Here is a 20,474-nt window from a genome sequence, read left to right on the forward strand (position 1 = left end):
AGACTAACATGGCTAGCCCCTGATACTCTCTTTCACATGTGAGTTAAGCAGTGCCAGGCAGCTCACTGGAAGTCCATTGGCATATGGAGCAAGCAGCAGTATGAGAAGATGCCTTGGGACCAGCACCCCAGGTAGACAAACACGGGGGGTGGGGGGCAGAGTTCTGGAATGAGTTCTGGAAATATAAGAAGCAAAAAGATGTTTTGTCCCCCATTTCCTGAGGAAACCCCTGGCCGGGCCTGGGGTGTTCAGGAAAATGTGGATCCTGGTCACGACTGCAAAGCAGCAGCTCTGTCAAAGACTGAGACCTGGGGAGAAACGCCAGGGAGCTGGAAGCGAAGGGCAGTGGGGAGTGGCCAGGCACAGGACGGCCTCGGTCTGTGGCATTTGCAGCTACTGATTCCAGGGAGACAATTCCCAGAATGCCCAGAGCAGGGCTGAGCCCTGACTTCATGCTGAACTGGGGGTGCTCAGCAGCTGCCAGGATTGGGCCCTAAGGATTTCCCTGTTTCCCAGCCTGGTTACTATGGGCCGAGGCAAAGGGCTGTGTCCCTTAGATACTCACAGCTCGTTTCAGTGAAGGCGGGGATGGCTGGTCTCTGGGGGTTTAACCATCCCAATGATCATTAAAACTCCAATAGAGTCATTTGTATGTTAAAATGACTGAGAAACCTTCATCAGCCAGTTCCCCAGGGACACCGACAACCTGAGTGTTAACAAACGTCTCTGGCAGGCTGGTACCCCAAGGCACGGGAAGGTCCCATGAGCTGATCTGATGCTCCCTGAAATCAGTGGAAAGGTTCGCAGCCACTTAAACGACCTTTGGATCCACCCCCCCCGCCCCCAGTGACTCGGTCAGTCGCCACCAGCGCCATTCGCTGCACCCCAGTAACCGGGTTCTCTGCAGGTGACGTGCAGTGGGGTGGGGAGGTGACCCCCCCCCCGCCGCCCGGGGCCAGGACACAGGGCTCCAGCACACTATGGCCTGTCCACCCTCAAGTCAGCCCCTCCCGCTGCCTGTGCATTGGAGAGCTGGCTGCAGCCCCTCTGCACCGCTGGGATTCCCCTTCCGTGGGGCACTGGGGCTGCTTCCCCTCCAGCAGCTAGTCCGAGCTGCCCCCTCACTGCTGTGGCCTCATTGCTATCGGTAGTGTGGGGGCTTCAGCGGTGTCAGCGTGAGGACATGTACCCAGGCCAGGCCCGGGACAGCAACTGTGGGCCCCAGCGCAGAATAGACAATGGGCCCCCTACGAAGCGGGTCCACCTGACCTTTGGGCCGCATTGCGCCCATGCTGTGGCATGTTCCCTCTTTTTTCATCCATGTGTGCAAGACGTGTTCTGTGCACCGAGGCATGTGCAGATGTGCACCCCAGTAAAACCAAAAACCTCGATGTCATATATATGTTCAACAAGTTACCGTAGGGCTAATGACTCCAGCCAGAACAGGTTGGGCATTTTAGCACTCACTACTCAAAGAAGTAAATTTAAGTGTAAGAGAAAAAAATTATGAAATGCGTCGACCACTCAAAACAGTAAAATTGCACCCTTTGAAAGAATAAAATTACAGAGGAGATATGCGCATTGCAGGAAGTACCAAGAAGTAACAACAACAATAATACCAGTGTGTGTTGGGAGGTGAATGTGACACAGAGACAGGACAGTGTGTGTGTGTGAGAGACAGTGAGTAACAGGACAGTGTGTGGGTGAGAGAGAGAGCGTGACAGACAGGACAGTGTTTGTGAGCGTGTGACTGACACACAGAGAGAGAGGACAGTGTGTGTGCGTGTGTGACACAGAGACAGGAAAGAGTGTGTGTGTGTGAGAGAGAGACTGTGAGCTGGCTGCTGGGGCAATCTCAGAAACAGTGCACTGTCTCTTTAAGAAAGGCACCCAGTCACACACACCCCATCCAGAGGAGAATGGAGCAGCTCCGCCACCGAGTTCTCCTGCACCAGGCTGTGTCCCCTCGCCCCTGCTCTGCGGAGATGGGTACAGGGGCAGGGGGACACCCTGACATCAGCACCCCCCAGTAGGGTGACCAGACGTCCCGACCTTATAGGGACAGTCCTGATATTTGGGGCTTTTTCTTATACAGGCGCCCATTGCCCCCCACCCTCTGTCCTGATTGTTCACACTTGCTGTCTGGTCCCCCCACCCCCTGCTCTGCACACCTAGCAGGAGAGGCCCAGCCAGGAGCAGCAGGACAGAGCAATGTTGCGGGGAGGGGCACTGGCTGCCTCTGCAGCTAGGAGGCATGTGAATCTCTCCTGTGCGGCAGGGTCCCCCCGGCCCTTTGAAATGGCCCAAGCCCCTGGGCAATTGCCCCCTTTGCCCCACCCCCCTGTCGGCGGGCCTGACCTGAGCTGGGACTCACACCTCCCTGGTGCTGTTGAGACCCTCTATTGAACTAGGCCATTCTTAATGCAAGCAGGGTGCGAAGGAGCTCTCCCCTGACACCCCTAGTGTGAGCTGGGAAACAGGACTTCAGGAGCTGACCTTGTTTGCATGGACACACCTACCCTGCCTCGGTGCTCAGCACGATGGGGCTGCTTTGCCCAAATGGTCACTTTTGGCTGGGGTTGGATCACAAGTCACTTTGTTATTGGGGCAGGGCACTAAAGGGTTGTTATCCTGGTTGTATGAATCAAGAGCAGCAGAACCGTGCTTGGCATAGCCTGATTGAGGGACTTGCCCTCAACTGAACTGCACTCCATTTGATGACTTCATAATTTTTCCTGCTATATATAATTCATACTTAGGCTCTTCCCTCCCATTAGCCTTAGACCCTCTCACGACCTCAATCTGGCCCTGCTTGTGAAATGCAGAGAACCGTCTGGAGATGCTCTCAGCCCCTCACCTTTGACTAGTGCTGTCTTGATTCCCATTGCAGCCAGTAGTAGCTGAAATCGTCTAGGATCCTGGTTAGAAGGTTAGATCCAGGTGCAAATGCAGCAGTTCCATTGGGTAGGGAAGCAGCCAGAGCAGAGAGAGTACCCCAGAGCGGGGACACCCTAGTCCCTGTTCTAAGTGACCACAACAAGACTGGAGGTCGAGCCCCACAGACATCCTGGGCCCAGCTTTACCAGGGTTATGAGGACTCTGCCACACACAAGAGTAGAAGGAGAGTCCCTGAGGTCAGGCAGGCCTCTGGGTAAAGGGAGTGGGAGTGAGGACTCCCATCCTATTGCTAGCCCATTCCACCGGGGTCTGTGCCACAATATCAGGACCACTCGCCCTCTTAGCTTTTCTGCAGCTGCTCCCTCCCTCTCCTTTGCTGTCTCTGCTCCCTTTGATTGTTTCGGCACCTGGCCCACAGGGCTTCCTTCCAGCTGGAGACTCTGTTTTCTAGGTCTGCTCCTGTGGATAGGAGCCTCTCTCCTGATTCCTAAGGACTCCACAGGAGAAAGGGGCTTCTCCAGGAAATTGCCACTGCTTCTGGGAATCTATGCTGCTCTAGACACTGCCAGAAATCTTTTGGCTCCCCATGCACAAGGCAACTGGAAAGCTGAGTGCTCATCCAGGGGCTTGAATCCTGGACCCTCAGATTAAGAGCCTGATGCTCTACCAACTTGGGAGCTAGTTGAAAGCATCTACCCTTCTCCCACAAGAGCAAGTAGGCAGGCAGGCAAAAGAGAGGCAAAAAAAAAAAGTCCCACCAACGCTTCGTCTTTTTCTCCTCAGCCACTGCCTATCAGCAGGATTCTTCCTCCTCTGCCACCAAATCTCTGCACCTCTACAGTCCGCTGCACCCCAGTCCCCCGTGCTTCCTCCCCGGAGTGGGAGTTCTGTTGGAGGAGAAGGTTTTTGTATTTGGTTTTGTATTTGTATTATGTGTATGTGTAGAGGCTGGTAGGGGCAGTGTGCCGTGAGAGAAGCTGAGCCCTGATTCGGGGCCGGGGCGTCTCTGACTGGGGTCCTATCAAGGGAGGCAGCCAGTCAGGCAGCGGCACAGAAGCCAGCAAACAGAGCTGTAAACAGGGGAGTTTGAAAGGGGAATTTGTCTTGCAGTGCTCGTTGGGGATTTGGCTTTGCTGTGGGGGTGGGGTTTTGGTGTGGTTTGTGTTTCCCAGATGAACAGGGTTTAGGTGGGAAGGGTATGACAGAAACAGAGGCAGCAGTGGTAATGACCCAAGTAGTGGAAGACACAATGAAGATGACTGGATGTGGAAGCTGTGGTATGTACATGATCCTGGAGGGGGGACCTGGAAAGAGTTTTGTCTGCATGAAATGCCGCCTGATAGAGCTGATGGAGGAAAAGATCCGCGGATTGGAGATGCAGGTGGAAAGTCTTGTTGAATTTAGAAGGGGGTTCGAGCGGATTGTGAAGCAAAGACATGAGGTGGCTAAAGGGAAAAGCTCAGACTTGCAGATGGAAGCAGGATCGAAGAACTCTGAGGGGAGACTGCTGGGTGAAGAAAATGGACAGTGGAAGCATGTGACTAAGAGAACCAGGCAGAGGAAAAGACGGGCGAGTGAAGGAGAAATAGAGCTCAAGAACAGGTTTGCAGAGTTGGAAAATGAAGAAGGGGCTCAGCAGGTAATCGCTGATGGTGGAAGGGCAAAGAAGAAGAGAAGAGCGGCTAGTCCTATAGGAAAAGGAGAAGAGTCAATGGAGACTACACCACATATGAGCCCCAGGAGGATACAGGATGGGTTGAAGAGGATTACAAGGGAGAATAGGAATGGAAAGAACTTGCAGCTAGAGGGAACAGGGGATAGACTGGAGAATCGCACCGTCACCAGGAAAAGGCAGGTCTACATGATCGGGGACTCCTTACTGAGAAGAATGGACAGACCTGTAACCAGAGCTGATCCAGAGAATAGAAGGGTGTGCTGTCTTCCAGGTGCTAAGGTACGGGATGTGGACCTGAGGTTGAAGAGGATCCAAAAGGGAGCGGGAAAGAATCCACTCATCGTCCTTCATGTGGGAACAAATGATACTGGTAGATTCTCATGGGAAAGTATCAAGGGAGACTATGCCAGGCTGGGGAAGACGCTTAAGGAAATCGAGGCTCAGGTGATCTTTAGGGGGATTCTTTCTGTTCCTAGGGAAGGGCAACAAAGGTGTGACAAGATTATGACTATCAACAGGACTGAAGGTAAATAGTCCATTACAATCTACATACCACACAGACTATGCTGACAGCTTGTGCCACACGCTCTCAAAGAAACTGCGGAACCACCTGATCAACATCCTCTACAGCAAACAGGGAAAGATTAAGAATGAGCTCTCAAAAATGGATACTCTCATAAAAAACCAACCTTCCACACAAACTTCCTCGTGGCTGGACTTTACAAAAACTAGACAAGCCAATTACAACACACACTTTGCTTCTCTACAAAAGAAAAAGGACACTAAACTATCTAAACTACTACATGCCACAAGAGGCCACAGCAATGGTTCCCTCAACCCACCCAGCAATATTGTTAATCTATCCAACTATACTCTTAGCCCAGCAGAAGAAACTGTCCTATCCCGGGGCCTCTCCTTCTACCTCTCCACCCCCACGAACAAGATACAGTTCTGTGGTGACCTAGAATCCTATTTTCAATGTCTCTGACACAAGGAATATTTCCAACATACCTCTGAACAACATACTAACCCACAGAGATCTTCCTACCAAGACTACAAAAAGAAGGATTCTGGGTGGACGCCTCCTAAAGGTCAAAACAACAGACTGGACTTCTACACAGAGTGCTTCCGCCAATGTGCATGGGCTGAAATTGTGGAAAAGCAGCATCACTTGCCCCATAACCTCAGCCGTGCAGAACACAATGCCATCCACAGCCTCAGAAACAACTCTGACATCATAATCAAAAAGGCTGACAAAGGAGGTGCTGTCGTCGTCATGAGTCGGTCGGAATATGAACAAGAGGCTGCTCGGCAGCTCTCCAACACCACTTTCTACAAGCCATTACCCTCTGATCCCACTGAGAGTTACCAAAAGAAACCACAGCATTTGCTCAAGAAACTCCCTGAAAAAGCATAAGAACAAATCCGCACAGACACACCCCTGGAACCCCGACCTGGGGTATTCTAGCTGCTACCCAAGATCCATAAACCTGGAAATCCTGGGCCCCCCATCATCTCAGGCATTGGCACGCTGACAGCAGGATTGTCTGGCTATGTAGACTCCCTCCTCAGGCCCTACACTCCCAGCACTCCCAGCTACCTTCGAGACACCACTGACTTCCTGAGGAAACTACAATCCATCGGTGACCTTCCTGAAAACACCATCCTGGCCACTATGGATGTAGAAGACCTCTACACCAACTTTCCACACAAAGATGGACTACAAGCCATCAGGAACAGTATCCCCGATAATGTCACAGCAAACCTGGTGGCTGAACTTTGTGACTTTGTCCTCACCCATAACTATTTCACATTTGGGGACAATGTATACCTTCAGATCAGCGGCACTGCTGTGGGAACCCGCATGGCCCCACAGTATGCCAACATTTTTATGGCTGACTTAGAACAACGCTTCCTCAGCTCTCGTCCCCAATGCCCCTACTCTACTTGCGCTACATTGATGACATCTTCATCATCTGGACCCATGGAAAAGAAGCCCTTGAGGAATTTCACCGTGATTTCAACAATTTCTATCCCACCATCAACCTCAGCCTGGACCAGTCCACACAAGAGATCCACTTCCTAGACACTACAGTGCTAATAAAGGATCATCACATAAACACCACCCTATACCGGAAACCTACTCACCGCTATGCCTACCTACATGCCTCCAGCTTTCATCCAGATCACACCACACGATCCATTGTCTACAGCCAAGCTCTAAGATACAACCGCATTTGCTCCAACCCCTCAGACAGAGACAAACACCTACAGGGTCTCTATCAAGCGTTCTTAAAACTACAATACCCACCTGCTGAAGGGAAGAAACAGATTGACAGAGCCGGAAGAGTACCCAGAAGTCACCTGCTCCAGGACAGGCCCAACAAAGAAAATAACAGAACGCCACCAGCCGTCACCTTCAGCCCCCAACTAAAACCTCTCCAGCGCATCATCAAGGATCTACAACCAATCCTGAAGGACACCCATCACTCTCACAAATCTTGGGAGACAGGCCAGTCCTTGCCTACAGACAGCCCCCCAACCTGAAGCAAATACTCACCAGCAACCACACACAACACAATAAAAACACTAGCGCAGGAACCTATTCTTGTAACAAAGCCCATTGCCAACTGTGCCCACAAATCTATTCAGGGGACACCATCATAGGACCTAATCACATCAGCCACACTATCAGAGGCTCCTTCACTTGCATATCTACCAATGTGATATATGCCATCATGTGCCAGCAATGCCCCTCTGCCATGTACACTGGCAAAACTGGACAGTCTCGACGTAAAAGAATAAATGGACACAAATCAGATGTCAAGAATTATAACATTCAAAAACCAGTCGGAGAACACTTCAATCTCTCTGGTCACTCGATTACAGACCTAAAAGTGGCAATTCTTCAACAAAAAAACTTCAAAAACAGACTCCAAGGAGAGACTGCTGAATTGGAATGAATTTGCAAACTGGATACAATTAACTTAGGCTTGAATAGAGACTGGGAATGGATGGGTCATTACACAAAGTATAACTATTTCCCCATTTTTATTCCTCTCTTCCTCCCCTGCTGTTCCTCAGACGTTCTTGTCAACTGCTGGAAATGGCCCACCTTGATTATCACTACAAAAGGTTCCCCCCCGGCTCTCCTGCTGGTAATAGCTCACCTTACCTGATCACTCTCATTACAGTGTGTATGGTAACATTCTGTGTGTATATAAATCCCCCCACTGTATTTTCCACTGAATGCATCCGATGAAGTGAGCTGTAGCTCACGAAAGCTTATGCTCAAATAAATTAGTTAGTCTCTAAGGTGCCACAAGTACTCCTTTTCTTTTTGCGAATACAGACTAACACGGCTGCTACTCTGAAAATTATTGAGGTCAGAACACGTAGGGATAAAGTGAGACAGGCTAAAAGTCAAGTAGAGTTGGACCTTGCAAAGGGAATTAAAACCAATAGTAAAAGGTTCTATAGCCATATAAATAAGAAAGAAAGAAAGAAAGAAAGAAAGAAAGAAAGAAAGAAAGAAAGAAAGAAAGAAGAAGTGGGACCGCTAAACACTGAGGATGGAGTGGAGGTTAAGGATAATCTAGGCATGGCCCAATATCTAAACAAATACTTTGCCTCAGTCTTTAATGAGGCTAATGAGGATGTTAGGGATAATGGTAGCATGACAAATGGGAATGAGGATATGGAGGTAGATATTACCATATCTGAGGTAGAAGCAAAACTCGAACAGCTTAATGAGACTAAATCGGGGGGCCCAGATAATCTTCATCCAAGAATATTAAAGGAATTGGCACATGAAATTGCAAGCCCATTAACAAGAATTTTTAATGAATCTGTAAACTCAGGGGTTGTACCATATGACTGGAGAATTGCTAACATAGTTCCTAATTTTAAGAAAGGGAAAAAAAGTGATCTGGGTAACTACAGGCCTGTTAAAAAGAAAAGGAGGACGTGTGGCACTTTAGAGACTAACCAATTTATTTGAGCATGAGCTTTCGTGAGCTACAGCTCACTTCATTGGATGCATACTGTGGAAAGTATCGAAGATCTTTTTATACATACAAAGCATGAAAAAATGGGTGTTTACTACTACAAAAGGTTTTCCCTCCCTCCACCCCACTCTCCTGCTGGTAATAGCTTATCTAAAGTGATCACTCTCCTTACAATGTGTATGATAATCAAAGTGGGCCATTTCCAGAACAAATCCAGGGTTTAACAAGAACGTCTGGGGGGGGGGGAGGGGTAGGAAAAAACAAAGGGAAATAGGTTACCTTGCATAATGGAATGCATAATGCATACCTTAGCCACTCCCAGTCTCTATTCAAGCCTAAGTTAATTGTATCCAATTTGCAAATGAATTCCAATTCAGCAGTTTCTCGCTGGAGTCTGGATTTGAAGTTTTTTTTGTTTTAAGATAGCGACCTTCATGTCTGTGATTGCGTGACCAGAGAGATTGAAGTGTTCTCCGACTGGTTTATGAATGTTATAATTCTTGACATCTGATTTGTGTCCATTTATTCTTTTACGTAGAGACTGTCCAGTTTGACCAATGTACATGGCAGAGGGGCATTGCTGGCACATGATGGCATATATCACATTGGTGGATGTGCAGGTGAACGAGCCTCTGATAGTGTGGCTGATGTTATTAGGCCCTGTGATGGTGTCCCCTGAATAGATATGTGGACACAGTTAGCAACGGGCTTTGTTGCAAGGATAGGTTCCTGGGTTAGTGGTTCTGTTGTGTGGTATGTGGTTGCTGGTGAGTATTTGCTTCAGGTTCGGGGGCTGTTTGTAGGCAAGGACTGGCCTGTCTCCCAAGATTTGTGAGAGTGTTGGGTCATCCTTCAGGATAGGTTGTAGATCCTTAATAATGCGTTGGATGGGTTTTAGTTGGGGGCTGAAGGTGACGGCTAGTGGAGTTCTGTTATTTTCTTTGTTAGGCCTGTCCTGTAGAAGGTGACTTCTGGGAACTCTTCTGGCTCTATCAATCTGTTTCTTTACTTCCACAGGTGGGTATTGTAGTTGTAAGAATGCTTGATAGAGATCTTGTAGGTGTTTGTCTTTGTCTGAGGGGTTGGAGCAAATGCGGTTGTATCGCAGAGCTTGGCTGTAGACAATGGATCGTGTGGTGTGGTCAGGGTGAAAGCTGGAGGCATGTAGGTAGGAATAGCGGTCAGTAGGTTTCCGGTATAGGGTAGTGTTTTTGTGACCATCGTTTATTAGCACTGTAGTGTCCAGGAAGTGGATCTCTTGTGTGGACTGGACTAGGCTGAGGTTGATGGTGGGATGGAAATTGTTGAAATCATGGTGGAATTCCTCAAGGGCTTCTTTTCCATGGGTCCAGATGATGAAGATGTCATCAATATAGCACAAGTAGAGTAGGGGCGTTAGGGGACGAGAGCTGAGGAAGCGTTGTTCTAAGTCAGCCATAAAAATGTTGGCATATGTGGGCCATGCGGGTACCCATAGCAGTGCCACTGATCTGAAGGTATACATTGTCCCCAAATGTAAAATAGTTATGGGTAAGGACAAAGTCACAAAGTTCAGCCACCAGGTTAGCCGTGACATTATCGGGGATGCTGTTCTTGATGGCTTGTAGTCCATATTTGTCTGGAATGTTGGTGTAGAGGGCTTCTACATCCATAGTGGCCAGGATGGTGTTATCAGGAAGATCACCGATGGATTGTAGTTTCCTCAGGAAGTCAGTGGTGTCTCGAAGGTAGCTGGGAGTGCTGGTAGCGTAGGGCCTGAGGAGGGAATCTACATAGCCAGACAATCCTGCTGTCAGGGTGCCAATGCCTGAGATGATGGGGGGCCCAGGATTTCCAGGTTTATAGATCTTGGGTAGTAGATAGAATATCCCAGGTTGGGGTTCCAGGGGTGTGTCTGTGCGGATTTGATCTTATGCTTTTTCAGGGAGTTTCTTGAGCAAATGCTGTAGTTTCTTTTGGTAACCCTCAGTGGGATCAGAGGGTAATGGCTTGTAGAAAGTGGTGTTGGAGAGCAGCCGATCAGCCTCTTGTTCATATTCCGACCTATTCATGATGACAACAGCATCTCCTTTGTCAGCCTTTTTGATTATGATGTCAGAGTTGTTTCTGAGGCTGTGGATGGCATTGTGTTCTGCACGGCTGAGGTTATGGGGCAAGTGATGCTGCTTTTCCACAATTTCAGCCCATGCACATTGGCGGAAGCACTCTGTGTAGAAGTCCAGTCTGCTGTCTCAACCTTCAGGAGGAGTTAGTTTGACATCTGTAGTATGCAAGCTCTTGGAAAAAAATTTGAAGAGAAAGTAGTTAAGGACATTGACGTCAATGGTAAATGGGACAAAATAGAACATGGTTTTACAAAAGGTAGATCATGCCAAACCAACCTGATCTCCTTCTTTGAGAAATAAACAGATTTTTTAGACAAAGGAAACTCAGTGGATCTAATTTACCTAGATTTCAGTAAGGCGTTTGATACGGTGCCACATGCGGAATTATTAGTTAAGTTGGAAAAGATGGGGATCAATATGAAAATTGAAAGGTGGATAAGGAATTGGTTAAAAGGGAGACTACAGAGGTGAAAGGTGAACTGTCAGGCTGGAAGGAGGTTACCAGTGGAGTTCCTCAGGAATCGGTTTTGGGACCAGTCTCATTTAATCTTTTTATTACTGACCTCGGCACAAAAAGTGGGAGTGTGCTAATAAAGTTTGTGGATGATACAAAGCTGGGAGGTATTGCCAATTTAGAGAAGGACTGGGATATCCTACAGGAGGATCTGGATGACCTTGTAAACTGGAGTAATAGTAATAGGAAGAAATTTAATAGTGAGAAATGTAAGGTCATGCATTTAGGGATTAATAACAAGAATTTTAGTTATAAACTGGGGACGCATCAATTAGAAGTAATGGAGGAGAAGAAGGACCTTGGAGTATTGGTTGATCACAGGAGGACTATGAGCCACCAATGTGATATGGCTGTGAAAAAAGCAAATGCGGTCTTGGGATGCAACAGGAGAGGTATTTCCAGTAGGGATAAGGAGGTTTTAGTACCATTATACAAGGCACAGGTGAGACCTCCCCTGGAATACTGTGTGCAGTTCTGGTCTCCCATGTTTAAGAAGGATGAATTCAAACTGGAACAGGTACAGAGAAGGGCTACTAGGATGATCCGAGGAATGGAAAACCTGTCTTATGAAAGGAGACTCAAGGAGCTTGGCTTGTTTAGCCTAACCAAAAGAAGGCTGAGGGGAGATATGATTGCTCTCTATAGATATATCAGAGGGATAAATATCAAGGAGGGAGAGGAATTATTTACGCTCAGTACCAATGTGGACACAAGAACAAATGGATATAAACTGGCCATCAGGAAGTTTAGACTTGAAATTAGACAAAGGTTTTTAACCATCACAGGAGTGAAGTTCTGGAATAGCCTTCCAAGGGAAGCAGTTGGGGCAAAAGACCTATCTGGCTTCAAGATTAAACTCGATAAGTTTATGGAGGAGAAAGTTTGATGGGATAACATGATTTTGGCAATTAATTGATCTTTAACTATTCATGGTAAATAGGCCCAATGGCCTGTGATGGGATGTTAGATGGGGTGGGATCTGTGTTGCTACAGAGAATTCTTTCATGGGTATCTGGCTGGTGAATCTTGCCAACAAGCTCAGGGTTCACCTGATCACCATATTTGGGGTCGGAAAGGAATTTTCCTCCAGGGGAGATTGGAAGAGGCCCTGGGGGTTTTTCGCCTTCCTCTGCAGCATGGGGCACGGATCACTTGCTGGAGGATTCTCTGCACCTTGAAGTCTTTAAACCATGATTTGAGGACTTCAGTAGTTCAGACATAGGTGAGAGGTTTATTGCAAGAGTGGGTGGCTGAGATTCAGTGGCCTGCATTGTGCAGGAGGTCAGACTAGATGATCATTATGGTCCCTTCTGACCTTAATATCTATGAATCTATTAAAAAGACTCATGCTTGCACAACTGGAGACAGGGGAGCTGGGCATATTGAGCTCAGGGCTTTGTCACAGGCTACTATAAGTCCAAGAAATCCATGGAGATTTGAACTCAGACTGCAGGGTTCAGAGTCCTGACTGTTTGACCAGGGACCAGATTGCATTGTGCTGTTTGGGCACCTATGAGCTGCACCTGGCAGGCTAGCACTCTGCACTCACAGGTGCTCTCCAGTTGCTTCCCCTCTCCAAACCGTCTCTCCTCTGCTGTCTCTAGTGTGCGCTCTCTCCCCGCTAGGCTTTCTGAGCCCCCGTTGCCCTAGAATGTGACTTTCCTGCCTGTTGTTGCCTGATCTTTGGATTGTGTATTAATTATATAGATTACTTAAGAATCCCCAGTTATCACTTCAAGGATTGACAGGTTCTTCTCCCAAAATCAGACCCTGTATTATTTAACTTATTCTGTAGTTGGGAACCCTGATGTGCACAGTTACAACACTCACACTATAGGAACTCTTTTATATTTAATATAGTTTATTAATACGTTTAGCACAGTCACAAACACCCCAACTTAACAAGATAGATAGAGAATGTACATCTGCACTTCCATATGCTCACACCATCCCTTGTAGAACAATCTGAAGTGTTAACCATCATCTTCCTCATCACCATCACCTTCCCCATCATCACCAGTGGCATCATTCTGGCACCTCCCAAGGACTACATCTCCTTCTCCCGCTGCCCCTAGGCTGGGATGCCACTTTTATAATACGTTATGCTGACGCCGTTATGTTTGATGCATATTCGGTAGGGGATTTTTCCCCTTTTCCTTATTTGCATTTCCTCACTTCACTAATGTTGGAGTGTCTTTTCCCTATAGGTTAGTATATTATTGATCTCAACTTATTATCATAGACGTCAGTTCGTCACCCTGGCCGTTTTGTGGTTAGGTGTCACATTTGTTATTTCTGTCCTAACCGGTTATTGCGGGTTTTTCCATGTTGTGGTGTACCTGTTAAGTTTAAAAGGGTATGAACTTAGGAAAGCCCCTCGGCCAGCCTGCTTTAACACATCATATGTGGACCTTATGCTTTAGCTCATCACCATCTATCTGGGTGAAAGGTCCCAGACATATGTATGCAGTCTTTGCCTTAGCTCAATATACAGGATATGGCCTGTAAGTCCCTTGCGGCGTTACAATCAAACTACTTTAATATAAACCTCTTATAACCTATTATAATAAAACAAATAACTAGATCATAAGGCAATAAGAAATCCATAAGAAAAGATATGTAGGCAAGGAAGCAGGTTAGCCCTATAGGCTACAGCCTAGACTCTGAGTCGCATCAGGTGGGGCCACTGGCTACCAGGCTTCCATCCAAGTGCGCGGGGCCCAGGGCAGGGAGTGTTACTGATTTAGGAACCTCCCTGTGCCAAGAGGGGACCTGGTGACTGGAGCTGCTGTGGTTGTGTGAGAGACCAAAGGGCACCTCCATTCTGGGATGGAGGGGTCTGGCCTGCAGGCACAATTGCCTTTGCGTTGGGCAGTTTTCTGGCAACCCTGCACAGAAGGGGCTGCAGCTGGCAGCAGCTTATACCCCTTCCCCTCTGCTGCGCTAGGCACAGTTTGGATAAATGCAATGTCCATGTTTCATAGAGGCTCTTGGTGCCTTGATCGGAAGAGCAGCGCAGCTGGGAAGCACTGAACTGGCTCTGTGTTTTCTGATTGCAGGGTCGGTCCCAGGAGATTAGAGAGACAAAATGGGGGTCAACTTCTGCTGGGGAGAGACAAGCCTTCAAGCTCCACAGAGCTCGTCCTCAGGCCCTTGTCTCTCTCCCCAACAGAAGTTGGTCCAGCAGCACCCAGGGGTAGGACTGAGCCATGGGGCACGAGGTGAGTGGCAGAGGCTCCGGGAGCTGAGAGTTTGCCTTGGACCCCTCAGGGACTCAGTGTGAGGCACCATCCCAGGCATCTCTATGCAAGGAGCAGAACAGGGTTTACTTGGGGTGCGGAGCGTATTGAGAGCATCTCAGGGTCTGTGGAGATGTATTGCCCTGGTTAGCAAGTGTGGCTAGAACACAGGCCTCGCTGTGAGCAGGATTTGAACCTGTGCAGGGAAACCCTATTGGATTTCTAGTCCAACACTTTAACCAGTCGGCCATCACAGCTTTGAGCCCAGCAATGCCCCAAGGCCAGAGAAACAGGTAAACAATCACAATGCCCAGGCCTGAAGTCATCTGAAATACAGAATTCAAACAGGAAACCTGGCTCTCAAAGCACAGGGGGAATTTGTGGGTCTCGTTGTTTAGCCATGTGGTTAAGCATCAAACCAACCCCCTCCTGTGGGGTCTGTAATTATTGCTCTCCCCCCTGTAAAGATAGGGACATGGAGATAGAATTAAACTGGCCAAGGTCACACAGTGAGTTAGAATCCACCAGCTCCCTGCTCTAGCCACCAATGTTCGCACTTTCTTGCTTTTATTAAGCTGTTTTTATTATTGGACTCTTTTCTCTATTTTAGAAACAGGACTAAGCCATGACTGGACTGTCAGACTGGAGAATGTGACACGGCTCCCTTTACCTGGACCCTGGATTTCTCATTACTTCAGAGAAACTTGTTAGTGGTAAAATGAACCATATTCAAATGACTACAGATTATGAACCGTTTGTTGTTGTTGCCTTGGATAATCCCACAGCCTTTTCCCCTGAGTCAGGAATGATGATTTCTTGGTTCACTCTCATTTCTTTCAGTGTTATGTTAGCATCTATTGCAACTAACTGGTCAAAACCTGTCACTTCCGAAAGTCCCAGATGCGTGTCTCAGTTTCCCCACCTAGCTCCCTTCTCGGTACCTTTGATTTTCCTCAGAGTCTCCTTCAGAGCACTGGTTTGTTGGCACCAAGAACCAAGTCTGATTTCCAGGTCAGCAGACGTGTCCTCCAATTGCTAGAACTTCCCTTTTTCACATCTAGAAAGAAACAGGTTTTTTCCCATTGATCATTATTTATTTTATTGTTGTATTTTACTCTGAATTTCTTCCCAGTGAGAAACGCTGAATCGAGGGGCCGGGAGAATGAATCTCTGTGTATCCAGCCACAGAATAGCTCCAGATCCAGCAATGGCTGGGCAAGCTTCCCCGAGGGGTCCCGTCAATGTGTTTCAGCCCTGATTTCCTGAGACCAGCTCTGGGGACCGGACGGGAGTTCAGACCCCGAGGGCAATTCACTCCTCGGCCTCCATGCTTTGACCAATAGATTCCAATGGTCCTGCTGGTCTTTGTTCTGTGGACATCTGCCCATTTGCAACTGGACTTAGATCAACTTCCCTCAAATCAGCTCATTCCTTACCAGTCTCTGAATGATGATCACGTCATACAGACTTCTCTTCACTCCTGCCCTGGGCAGAAGAGAACCCCAGTGCCCTGGAGGTGACAGGCCCGGACTGTATCCCCAGAGTCCCGCGGGGGGCATCGTCCCTGCCCTAAGGCTGTGGCTGCACTGGGGAGCTTACAGTGACCTCCCAGCACCCATGCAGCTGCCCCCGTGGAAGCTCTCTAGTGTAGCCGCTGGAAGCCGACGGGAGGGAGCTCTCCACCCCCAGCCAGCAGCCGTAGCCATGTTGGCAGGAGAAACTCTCCCAGCGACATAGCACTGTCCACACTGGCGCTTAGGTCGGTGTAACTTGTGTCACTCAGGGGGTGGCTTCTTCACACCCCTGAGTGACGTACGTTCTGCTGACACAAGGGGGAGTGTAGACAGAGCCTTAGCAGAGAAGCGATTTAGAAAACAGTTTTCATTTTGTAGGAAATGCAGGAACCCTGGGTTTGTAATAAAGCAAAGGAGATTCCGACCCCACGAGTCACCGTCACCACTTTGCAGTTGTGCCCTGGGATAGTTGTTTTGTCTCAGCCTGTGCCCAGAATAATGACAGGTGAAGGGGAAGGAGCCATGCACCTGTCTAGGGTGCTTCTGACATCCTAGAGCAGAGAAAGGAAAAAAGACTGTCAGTCCCATATGCTGCTCACACAGGGGGTGGGAACTTTTGTGGTAATTTAAATAGACTCAAGGGGCTCCAAAAGAGTCAAAGGTGCTAACGTGACCCTGTCCCTGTCCAACATTAAACAGGTGAAACAAGGCTTGCCGTTTGGGCTGCTGGACAGAACAAGCATTCAGGCTGAAAAGTGAACATCATTTCTCTCAATTTCAGCAAAAAACAAAATTAAACAAACCCCCACAAAAACAGGCACCTGAAAAAGTCCTGCCCCTGACTTCACCTTTCCAAGGTCTTCTCCACACGCTCTCCCGCCCCGAGTGAGAATCCTACACCTTGACCAACAAACCACAGTCAGACCCTAATGCAGCTTTCCCTCTGCAGGCAGGACGGAGGAGAAAAACACAGGTGAAAAAAACCTCCAAGGTCAGCTGCAAACGGAGCCTTGGCAAGGACTTGGTGGAAATTTGAAGCCGGGATCTCTTGCATCCTAAAGGAGACTCATGCCCAAGTCCAACAAATCCTTTGGGAACTCTAAGGAAAGCCACATTCCACAGGAGTTTTCAAAGACAAACGACCAGCTACACACCGAGGCAGAAGGAGCCTGGAAATGGGAAGGTACAGCAGCAAACACACCCTGGGTGACGGCTTGTCTGGGAGTTGCAGCCAGGCCCTCTGGCACCCGAAGTGAGACTCGGACCCTTACAGCAACAAGCCACATTTGGCCATTGCTGAAATTGTCAGGCCTCAGAATTTTGGGCCAGAAACCAACAGCCAAATCGAGTTGTAAAACTGAACCATTTGTCAATGGCACATCTAGCGTGCCCCAGTACCGTAGGCAACAGTCTGGGTGTGTGCTGTTGGCTGCCGAGAGGTAGAATCCAGTGCCTGCTTCTTCACTTCCCACAGCGAGATATTTTGAGCCCCCAACAATTAGGGGAAGAACAGGGAGATGAAAACCCAAAGAAAGTTTCAAGAGTTCTCCTTCCTGGCTGAGCTGGGTGTGCTGTCCAGGTCACGGATGGTCATTTTGGGGAGGGATGTGGGTCTGGTCCAGTTTGGGGGGGTTGTTCTGGGGACGGATGTGGGTCTCATATATTTGGAGGTTTGGCCCAGAGCCCAGTCTTTTGGGGGCACAGCTGGTGGTCCTGATCCTAGTCTGTCTGCCTCTCTTCTGGCAGAGAAGGTCAAGCCAGGTGAGTATGAATAATGATGCTGTAAATAACATGTAACAAAGTTGTGGATGTTTTTTTTTTTTTAAAAATGTTTTAACAGTTTTAAATCTGCCCCAATTTCATCAGGCCCCTGTAGTTCCTATGAGAAATGTGAAGGATGAACTATTGTAACTGTTCCCTCTTAGTGGGAGCAACAGCTGGCTGGTGTTTTGGCTGCTCAGGCTTTTGTTAGCTGGTTTTACCCACTGTGTTTTCTTTTGCATGTTTTCTTTCATAATGCATTTGATGTACCTGTGTGTAACTTTTTCCCCTAAGGCACACAGCTGTACAGGTTTTATCTACAATCTTTACAAGTTCAAGTTGCAGATGGAGGGGGCTCCCAGCAATGGCAGCCTTAAGGGGGTGGGCGGCTAGAAGCTGGGGGACTGGATTGGGACCCCCCAACACTTACTGGTCTCTCTGCCCTGCAGTTTTAGTCCCCCCAGATTAGCCTGATTATCACAACAAAAGTTTTTTTTCTGCTGCTGCTAACAGCCCACCTTCATCGATTGGTCTCGTTAAGAGTTGGTAGGGCAACCCCCGTTTTCTTGTCTTCTCTGTATCGATATATCTATATCTATATCTTCCTGCTGTATTTTCCCCTGCATGCATCTGATGAAGTGGGCTTTAGCCCATGAAAGCTTATGCTCAGATAAATTGGTTCATCTCTAAGGTGCCACAAGTCCTCCTCATTCGCTTTTCCTGACTGATTGTGCTGGGGGCTCTGCCTGGCTCCAGCGCTCCGGTCCCTCAGCTACCAAGGCCACCTGGGAACCCTGATCGATTCCAGCTTTAAGGAGTGCTGAGATCCATCTGTCTCTTTCTCTGGCTCTCTCTAGGTATAGCCTCCTGACCCTGCCTTATGGGATCAGTTATAGTTTGCTAGCCCTAACTTTTGTAATCAAATTTAAGTTAGATTTAATCTTGGAACGGTTTTGTTTGTTTGGCTCCCCTCGTAGGGTTACTACCTGGGAATAAATAACTTTCATGGTTAAACTGATTGCTCTCCCCCCCACGCCCTCCTCCATGGGTGTTTTTGGCTTCTCCATTCACTCTGCAGCAATGCTCCTTGTCCCGAAGCGAAAGATCCCTGCAGCCCCAAAAATCCTGTGGGCTTTGCTCATCAAGTGGGTTATGAGTAGACAGGTTGTGGGGTGAAGGTGGGGACAGGGATGTTCTGAACCTGGGGGCAGAGGAGGGTGGCAGATTAAGGTGTTGCTTAGCCCAGCCCGCTGAGGCCAAGGATGTATGAGGGGACCAGCTTTAAATTGCTGTTCAATCCAGCCGACCGAGTCCCGGGACACATAAGGGGTCAGCTTGCGAGTGCTGATTCCACAGTCCTCTCAGACATGCTACGTTAATGTGTGTGTGTGTGTGTGTTCATCAGATTTGGCGGCTGGAAGACCCCAGCCCTGGGGAACCTAGGTCTTGCAGGATAGCTCCATTGGGAGGGAACTTGCAGAAGGAAGGAGTAGCGCTCCATAGGAAAACACAAGTGACAAAAGCAGTAAATTGACAGAATTGCAGAATCTCCCCCACACACAGAAGAGTAACCCTAATAAATGGGCGTACCCCAAAGTAATGGGCAATTCTGGTAACAGCTCATTTTGGGCTTGTTTTGAAGGGGGATTGACTTCATTCTTGGGACAAGTAACCTGCTATGGCCAAAAATACTTTAGCCCTGTGCGCCCTTCCACACAAGTCTTACGTACCAAATACTTTGGGTCTTCCTGGATAAGTCCCTGAATAATCAAGGATCTTTACCAAAAATGTCGTCACGTTTTAAAAGGAAGAAAGATTGTCATTGTGTAGACCATGAAACAAGCCCTGCAACTTTTGGACACGTATCCCGACAGTCCACAGGGTGCACATCAAGGAACGTTCAAAGCGAGACAGGCGTTCTTTTTGGGGAGACTAACCCCCATTGCGCTGACCAGGAGAAGGGGGAAGTGGGAGCCTGCAGCGCCATCTAGCGGCCAAACGAGAAATCACCGGCTTCTGGACCTGTGCGCGCCCTTGGTTCGGTTCCCATGCAAAGCTGTGTCACGCCAGGTTGGGAAAACGGGGTTCTGCTGCACGACATCATCCTCTGGAATGACTCAACCCGATAGGACACCTCCTACGATACACTGCTCCGAGTGACGCTCTCAAACAGGTCCCCACAGCTCCCCAGCCTCCCCCCTCCGGGAGGCAGGTGTGAGAGGATTGTTCTCCCCAACTGACAGAGGGAGAAATGAAGGCTGAGAAAGGCGAAGGGCCTTGTCTTCCATCACACAACCTGTCGGGATAGAGTTGGGAACAGGACCCGGGTGTCCTGACTTTTAGATGAACCATCAGTCTGGAGTTTCACACACTGAAAGATCAGAATAAAGGGACCTGCAATGAGCTACAGACCAACAACCATTCACACTGATTCTTCAGCAAGTGTTTTAGAAGCACGAGAACACCAGCGAGAACCAGGAATGGCTCAGAGACAATCAGCAGCGAGAAGGAGAACAATTCACCAAGCAGATGATTGGTTCTGGCTTATTTGCTGGGCCTTAAAAGAGAACAACAAAGTCCTGAATCTCCTCCCTGCCACTAGACCCCCTGCTCAGGCAGTCAGCATTGAGACTCTGGCGGTGGGCTGAGGGTTCCCCAGATGGCCCAGGGATGGCTCAGGTCACCGGTGAGGATCACTCTCAGAGCACGCTTCCTGTCCCATCTCTTTGGGAGGCCTCCCACCATGAGGGCTACAGAGCAG

The sequence above is a fragment of the Lepidochelys olivacea genome (assembly GCF_965140295.1).
Source record: "Lepidochelys olivacea isolate rLepOli2 genome assembly, chromosome: 5".
NCBI classification, from domain to species: Eukaryota; Metazoa; Chordata; order Testudines; family Cheloniidae; genus Lepidochelys; species Lepidochelys olivacea.